Below are 9,681 nucleotides of genomic sequence, written 5' to 3' on the forward strand. Positions count from 1 at the left end.
ACACACACACACAGTGGAGAGAAACAACTGCCATCTGCCTGCTGTTCCTCTAAACCTTTGGGTGTCTGTGTTTGTGTTCAAATGTCTATAAAGTTCAGAGAAGAAGATCAAGAAAGAGGCAGAAATGATTTACCTTCTATTGTCTCTTCCCATACTTTGCTTTTTGAGGACATTGTAGTCCTATAAAAAAAATGAGGGGGCTTTGTAGTCTTAAGTCAGAAAATAACCCACAAACCCTGAGCTCTCAGTATTCTTCTCTTTATAGCCAGGTTGACTACAATGAGTTCACCACATCTAAAAAAGGAACAAGTGAATCGGTGGCAATAGAAATTATGATTAAAAAATATAACAGTTGTACTTAACCACTCTTGTAAAAAAGTGGCTTCAACTGTACTTTTCCAATTATCAAGTGGTTGACTACTGTTTAACTACTGTTTAACTAAGTCTTCTGTTAATACATAACACACTGATTAGCATAATAGCATGCGAATGAACAACTCTTTCCTTTACTGCTAAGCCTTGGTTTTAGTTTCATTGTTAACTTCATCTTAACATTCATGAGACTTATTTTTTAGCTAGCAGTTCTCAGGGGAGGATGAATAAATCTCATGAATAGCATTTTCCCTCATATGGGTCTGTGTCCTAAGAGCCAGTCAAGCTCTTTGTATTGTAGTTGCCTTTGTCTTTCATCCCTATTGTCTTTTAGGACCATCTCAGTGTTTTGGAGCCATCCCACAAGCTGCAGCACTTATTAGGTATTCATTGGTGCCTGAGAGAAAGATGGACTGTTTGGCATTTTATCCGCCCAGAGAAGCCATTCCTCCTCTGCCCACTGGCTGCAGGGGCTCAGGCCATTGTACTCCACCATTCACTCTTCAACCCTGACAATGCTTAATGACAATCCCGTGTTTCACACCAGAGAGCTCTACAGGTCGACCAAAGTCGAAGACAGTGCGCCTCTACTTCCTTGCACCCCCTGCCACATGCACTCGCTCCTTTGTTTCTTAAGCATATGTTGTGGGAGCGGTAAGGAGTAGAGGGCATTGCTAGCATTGGGGAGAAGTCAAGCAGGGGGATATTAGCACATTAGCGGCCAGTCACCCCAGAGAGATGGACCACTGCTGAGCCTGCATGGGTTGGGGAGGAGGTGGACGCACTGCAGGAATTCAGATCATTCAGAGAATCCCCCTCGTTGATCCATCAACCCCACCCGCACATCATTCACTCAGGACAGCCCCCCACCACCACCAGCACCACCAAGATTCAGCTTCTCTGACCCCCATCACCCCCTACCCTAAAGATGTAATCTACAACAGATTGAAGTTAGAAGAGATTGGCTGGCGAAAGACACTGGACCTTTATAATGCATGTAAACTAAAAAGATGTCTGCAGGGGCTGGGCCAAGAGGTCTGCCAGGGTCAGTGCCCTCTCTGGTCACACTGCTGGGAACAGAGGAGCAGCAGGAAAACTGAGCGGCAGGAAAATGCAACTGCCAGACATGGTTCCCAAGAGGCTGAGATGGGCCATCACTTACTGTGGCTTGTCCAGGAGACCAGTAAAAGGCCATGAGGGAGGCTGGCGTGTCGATGATGCAAGGAGATGGATGTGGCCCATCTCATGGACCAGTGATCAGTCACCCAGCCAAATGCTGTTGTTCATGCATGAAGTGAGCATTGGAATACATGACACCATCAGCTGCTTCATGCATAACACATGAATTGGAGACACAGGAAGCATGCCTGTATGATCTTTAAGCAATATTTGAGATCATACACCTAGTTTATGTTGTTGAAGTATATTAGAAGATAGAGAATAATATCCTTCTTCCACAAATATAACAGATTAGGCAGCCAAATTAGACATAAATATGTTAACATTTTCTATGATGTGAAGGACATATTTTACAGTTACTGGAAATAATAAATTATCTTATTAGAAAATTGGCTCATTTAAATGCCTTTGCATGAATGTGTACCAGTCAGAAAAAAGTAATAGCCATGCTCTCATGACATGTCTTAAATAGATCCCATCCCCTGGGATGTGCTGGCCTCTAACAGGCATGTATTGAACACTACTGATTATTGCAAAGTTACTGCTGAGTTTGGACAGAGAATAAGAATGCTGTGCTTACTCAGCCACCAGGCTCCCCCACATATTCCCTCCATTCTGATCAATGGCTAATGAGAATGGATGCATTTCTCACGGCTGATGTTGTCATCCTGTTCCATACACAGAAGGCTACATGTCAGTGGCCTTTAATGACTGCATATGCACTGCAGCCTAGTATAAATGTTAAGCATAGAATTTCATGGTCAATAGTAGGGTATGCTATTAGAAAGGTGTTTCCTTATTTCCAAAGTGAGAAGATGTGACATTTCTTATTTTTCACATTCAAAGGTTTCTGAGTCAAAGATATAAAACAGTACACTTAATAGAGGTTCATGTCACAGATGTGGCACTAGTACAGCACTGTCAGAGATCCACAATTGTTCTGAAGATCATCTCAGAGTGAGTGGACAGAGGAGAACTGTTTGTTGTGCTTTGTGTAGCATGTGTAGTGTATTGTGTGTGTTCTGCATTCAGCAAAAGGTGTCCAGTTGGGTAGTGTGTATTTCTCCTGCACTGACAGTTCCTTCAGTTGCATTATTGCAGCAGTGGGGAGAAAAAAACGCCAGAGGAGCCCAGAGAGACCAAGGGCCTTTGAAGCACTGTGTCAGTGAGACACTAAAAGAAGGCCGTAATCATATTCCTGGGCGTCACTGCAGCTGGTGTGACACCTGTGCCTGACCAGCCCCATCTCCCAAGTGCAGAGAGGGACGCAGGACCAGACTCTCCAGGGAGTCTTGGCAAAGATCTCATCCTGAGCTCCATCGTATCCATAGGATTGACTGATGAACCTCTAACCACTACCTTCCATGTGGACATACACACACCTCCTCCCCCACTTGCTCACTTTGGCACACATACACACAAACACACACAAAACACACACACACAAGTTGTCTGTCATCCGTTAATGTCTTTGTTGCCAAAGCATTATTAACTGCAAATAGGAAAAGGGGGTTGGGGGCAGAGTGGGGATGAGACACCTTCTGTCCATTTATAAAGCTGTAAAGTGCTGTCGTAATTACACTATAACACCTCCCACAGTGAGACGGCTCTGCATACTCAAACACTTGCAATCAATTTGACATTCTGCCTTTTAACCACCCTTTTCTCATAACAGTGTTAACATTATTACTTTCTTCTTAGGCCCTGCTGCAGAAACAGTAACCAGTCAGTAACAAACATCCTAGCTCACCGGGCCCATCAAAAACTGCAATGTGGATACAGCCTAGCAGTGCAGGAATGGCAGGGTGAATGGGTCTTTGTCTTAACAGAGAGGTGTCAGACCCTGCAGAATGACAGCAGTGTAGTGTGAAGCTAATGGAAGCAGGCCAGTGGCCAAAAGGCCAGTGTAATACCACAGGAACACATGTGAAGGCCAGACCAACCAGCATGTTTGGCATTCTTACGATTTTGGCAGCTGGGCCACTGAAGGGTTTCAGAATGCCTGTCTTACACCACTAAGCAACTGGACCTGGAACCAAACAAAGGGTCTTTCAGGAGACAGGGCAGAATCAGCTGTTGGATTTCGGTATCTGTGGATATGCATTTGTATTGGAATAAGTGGCTATGCATTGCTTGTTTGGGATTTTGAAATATGTCCAAGCAAACACCAAACTCCTCAAACCAAATTCCAGTGGTTTTGGTGCAATTTGTGTATGTGCTCTGAGTGTGTGGGTGCTCTGTGTGTGTGTGTGTGTGTCTGTGTGTGTGTGTGTGTGTGTGTGTGTGTGTGTGTGTGTGTGTGTGTGTGTGTGTGTGTGTGTGTGTGTGTGTGTGTGTGCAAACCCATGCACTACAGCGTGTCTGTGGGGCCAAGTACATAAGGTTGATATGAGCATATCACATATCTTGGGCTGAAGGGCACAGGCTCTGTGGTCCATGTGCTGTGCTTTCTAGAGGGAAGCTATCAGGCTACTGTAAGCTGACTCCACCGAGGTCTGGACAGCTGGCCTGGCTCATCTGTCCATCAGCTCAGTTCAAAGGGTTGCTGTGCTTGCCCCTGCCCCAGATGGGCCGCCCCCCACTCAGCTGAGCACTCCCACTGTGCGGGGGTCTGTGGCCTGGCTTGAAGCACTATGGCACTATGACACTTCGGTTAGTCTTATTAACCACACTATGAAACTTGACCATAAACTCCAATATGATGCTAAATATATAATATATGTAAGTAGAACAGCTATTTTATTTCTTTTTAAATGAATATTTAAAAAATATAGGTGAAATTCTGTAAAAAGCACACTATGCTTGGTCCAAAGTTGTGTATGTGACTTAAGTATGCTTAAAGTTTTTTTTTTCCCTTCAAAGAGTAAGTTTACTTTTACTTGAGTGCATGTTCTTTCTACCACTATTTGTTTACTGGATTTTTTTTTTCTCCAGAAATGTAACTTGTGTAAGATCCATCTGGACTTCTTCACAGTCAACAGAGTTGCGTTTCATCATGCACCAAGATGCGTGAAGGATCTCAAGTGGGTGGCGTGGGACTGTGTGGGTGTGTGTGTGTATGTGTGTTAGGGTGGGTGGGTGGGTGTGTAGGTTTGGTAGACAGAGGAACATCCTTTGACTTGTGCAAGATAATATCATCTAATAAATGTGAAGTCAAAAAGCTAAGGAAGATTAGGCTTCAGTGCCAAACGAGTGCTGCCGGTTAGTCTATACCATGCTGGGCTGGTCACCATGGTGACTGAGACTGGCCACACTAACACAGTAGGTGGAAAGACATCACTGACTGAGAGAATAATATCCTTCTTCCACAAATACAACAGATTAGGCAGCCAAATTAGACATAAATCTGGTAACATTCTCTCATGTCAGTGTGAACATTCTTATTCTACCCTGCCTCATTTGCCTCACGATGGCAGTAACAAATCTCAATGTCTCCATCTGCTGTTCATATTGTAAAATTTCATATGCAACATCGCGCTTGTTTTTTCTCATTGTTGCGTTTCACTTTTTTTGGACTATCTGTGTCCTGATTATTTTATTGTAATGGTAGTGAGTCATGGTGGATTGCGGAAAGTGTCTTTAGCATTGTACAGCCCTTTAGTACTCTACACTACAGTAAGAAACATTCAGAGCACTTTAGAACTGACCAGGTTGTGATCTGCATTTTTTCGACAAGTAGTTAGTGTTTTGCATGTTACTGGTTCTTGAATACTTATATATGTTTACTGTTGAACTGCTGTGTGTTACTGTTTGAGTGAGTTATACAGTTTTGCAGCATGTATTTACCATTTTGATTGAAGTAGAGTTTTGCAGAGAGGATAAGATGTGTTAATCTTTCACAAGCTGTGTTGGCTGGTTAGAGAATGTGGTTATGTTTTGACCAATGTGTATAAGCTCCTGATAAAAACTAAAATACACGCAGCCTCTGGAGACCCAGACTGTGCACCTTTAATATAATCTTACCACTTGTAACTTGTTGCACCTAATAAATAAGTAAACTAAACAATGTATTTTTGAACAAAAGCAGTCTGCGAGAAAAGTAATGTCTTCACATGAGGATACAACATTTTAAAATTCCAACATCCTCATATAAAGGCACAGAGTCACATATAAGTCCGCCAAAATTCTAATCTATGCCATTAAATTACATTTCATCATTCTTCTTCAATATGTACTCTGCCCTGTTACCATAAACTTGGACACATGACTATATCTGCAGAATAGAGCAGCAATTGCACACAGGTACAATTGCATAATGGGTATCCTTTATCCCAAATCCCCAAGGAATCTCCGTATTTATTTTCTTTTTAATTAGGTCAATGCTGGGCTAATTTTTAATTGCTGAAATACATGCAATTTTTCTTACCATCCACAGAGCTAGCTGTTTGGATCTAAGCCTATCATCTTGTTTTCATTCTGATAGAAAACATAGCATTACACCAGTATTCAGAAATGAGGCTTATTTTGTGTCTGAAACTACTGAATTATTTGCAAAATCATCATTGGTAGGTTTGTATGCATATGGTTCCACTTCTTCTAGCTTGTGCCAGCGTATTCAACACAGCTTAAAGGTAGTAATTGTCAATCTTGTGTGATAGTTGGAATAATAAGTCCATATCCAGACTGTTCTCAAGTAGGACTGAGGAGCCAGTTTCATTAGTTTTTGAGCAATGTTTTATCACATTTCTCTTCTGTTTTTACTGATAATTTGATGAATGTTTAATATAACACTTCTTAATACAAGATTTTCTGTATTTCCACTGTCTTTAACTGAGCGTAAGGTTCAGTGGTGACCTTAATATAAAAATCTGAATGTTGGTTCTAAAAACTCAGACATCAAAATCAAAATGGTATATTAGTTATAGGTACAGCAAACAATTTATTTCACTTATTAGAAGTTCTGTTGCATAAAAATCACATAACTCTACATTAATACTCCTTTAGTTCTCAATGATAATTTCAGCAAATCACAGGTACTGATGCAACTGGGCTTTAATGGGCTGTTTAGTTTCAGTGTTTGCTGAATTAAATGGCATCTGCGTGTGGCTTTGTTTCATTTCCTTTACAGTGTCTGTCTTAAAGAGAAATGTAATCACTAATCTAATAACCATACTACAGCTGTTTCCTTTGCTGCCTCTTGGTGTTGTTAGTGAGGAAAGCTCTCACTGCAGAAGGCAAAGCAGAGTCAGACCAGTTGCTACTCTTAATGTGTACTCAGACAAGCTGTGTTGATCCTAAACTTGTAATACTAAAGGCTTGATTTATTTTAGAAACTGAAATATCATCCTTAAAATGTTTTAGTAGTTATTTTCTGATTACACCTTTTCTAGTGATTTCATAATCCTCCAAACTAATAGTCATGTTTTCTCATGTTTTTTTAAATGGTTGATATACACAGGAGCACTGAAATGCAAGCATATAAACACTTTATTTTTCCTGTTTTAACTTTTCCAATTTTATGATGTTTTATGCACATCAGTATGTTTAGAACAGAGTACACCATTGTCACTAATTCAAGAGTTTAACACAGGTTTTTCCACTAGATGGCAGTGCAACCACACAGGAAAGGCGCAGAACAGAAAAAAAGTCTAGATTTTTTTTGGGAGACATAATGAATGAATAAAGTTACACTTATACAGCGCCTTTCTCAGAACCTAAGGACGCTTGGGTTAAATAGGACATTCAAAAGTAACTATTAATCTGAAACCTGTTCCTTATCTACAATATCCTTAAAAATCACTCTTTGTGGTGGTTTTAAACAGAGGTGGAAAGACAGCAGCAGTACAGTGAGCCAGTGAGTTCTACTCCGCAGGGTTTGGGATGCTGCTAGTGTGTGCTTCTGCACACTACAGCAGTATCATTGATCTGTACAGAGATGTGACCAATTTATTTCTCTTATCTTACTGGACAGAAGTGACATGACATCACTACCTGAGAATTATTTGAACTTGTAAATAGTGGTATTTGAATTAAGATATGTATAATCCTGTAAGCAAAGCTACCTATGATGCAATTGAATGAAGAGCTCATATCAGCTGTCTGTTGAGTTTTTAAGCAAGTTACATGAGTGTACAAGTTTGACAATAAAATAAACTTAAATCATGCATAAATGTGTGTGTGTGTGTGTGTGTGTGTGTGTGTGTGTGTGTGTGTGTGTGTGTGTGTGTGTTTGCACACATTCACATTTGTGTGTGTGAACCTTTTTATGAAATGACAAGATATTATTATATATTGTTTGTTTAACCTGACCACTTTATGAAGATCCACACTAATTAATTATATATATATTCATTATATATATAAATGGACTTTGTTTCATATGAGTTTGTATATGTGGTGCACTGGCCCCATGTCCAGATGAAAAGAACAACAGAGGTGATGGCCTCCTTAGCTCCAGGAGTCAGAATGGAAAAGATGAAAATGAAAGCAGTGAGCTAATGGAATGTCTGAAATAGATGGGGTAGTTGAATGTGAACCCAGATGTCAACATCACATGCTTCTGTCCTATTGCAATGACCTTACACAATTCTACAACATGAAGAAATGCTTGTCTCTCTAGAAAGCAAACTGTCACCCTTGGCTTGCTCATTATGTGTCTGTACCCACACTTCAGGAAAGATGTCTTGTAATAATGGCTGCTATACATGTGGTATATGTAAGTGAGCGCTGAGACAATTAGAGCTATATGGTGTGTGTGTAAAGTAATGAAAGAAGCATCATAATAATTTTTCTACATAGCTTATCTAACAATGGTAAAAATGACATTGCAGATACAAAATCTCTCTCCCTTTGATCAAATTTCTTTCTACAGCCATATCAGCTGAGGGTACAGCAGTAGGACATATTCAGAGCTCCTCCTGTTGGCTCAGGCAGTGTGGTTGCTATTCCACAATCAGATCCAGATAATCAAAGGGCATATGGGTGGAGCACAAAAGTATCCTGGTACATACAGTGGTAGATCAGGGCAGTGGTAGCTCAGTGGTTAAAGTACTTGACTTATAATTGGAAGGTTGCTGGCCCCTGCAAAGTTGCCACTGTTGGGCCCCTGAGCAAGACCCTTAACCCTCAAATGCTCAAGTTGTACTCACTCATAATTGTAAGTCACTTTGGATAAAAGCGTCAGCTAAATGCCATAAATGTACATGCCAAAAACCAACACTACACTCCATGCATTCTATCATAAACAGTAGTGTGATATAGCACAGAAGCGCACAATAGCTGCTGCAATAATCATAACAAGAAAACCTGCAAAGATAGCAGCCACTTCAGGTATCATATGAATTGTTTTAGATTCTCTGAAAGTTTTCTGATGTGTTCTTGTTTTGTTTAGAGTACTTGGCCTTGCAGAGCTGTTAACCCAGAATTCCTTAAAACTGTTCTTCTTCACTATATTTACCATTCATAAAATTACATAATTTGATAAATGGCTGCTTTGCTGTTTTGAGGAACTGGTGCAATACAATCTGTTTTTACATAATGGGTAGTTATGTAAAAATGTAATGGGTCTAAATGGGTCACATGTTTATACACTACATCGAACAGATAGTTAGATATATAAAACTGATTCCATTTATAATATTTAGGAAAAGCAAATATTTTTACAGTTCAGTTCACATTTACTAAGTGCTATATTCCAATCTACTAAGTATGCATTCAGCAAACCTCAAATTAACTGGTAGTTAAAGCCACTGAACATAGAAGCAATATAACATTTGAGATCTTAGTGCCAGCATCCACATGTAAAGAGAACATCCACTAAACATTATTAAATCTTTATTAAAGCTTACATGGCCTTTAAAACATATCATACCACCAATACAAATAGTGCATGTGGACATAGCAGTCATTTTATGGGACAGTCTGCTCCAACCTACTTGACACGTTAGGCTGGTGTCTCTTTGACCTGCAGCCACATAGGCAAAGATATTGTACTTTGAGCCTATCAAATGATAATTTGGCATACTTCTACAATTTTGAAGCTACAGTTTGAATAACATTTAGTGTTTTAAAATTTGAACACTGTGTGTGTGTATGTGTGTGTGTGTGTGTGTGTGTGTGTGTGTGTGTGTGTGTGTGTGTGCTGTCTGAGCAATGCCTGATTGGTCCATTAAATCCTCTACCACCCCCCTC

The sequence above is a fragment of the Electrophorus electricus genome, chromosome 8 (assembly GCF_013358815.1).
Source record: "Electrophorus electricus isolate fEleEle1 chromosome 8, fEleEle1.pri, whole genome shotgun sequence".
NCBI classification, from domain to species: domain Eukaryota; kingdom Metazoa; phylum Chordata; class Actinopteri; order Gymnotiformes; family Gymnotidae; genus Electrophorus; species Electrophorus electricus.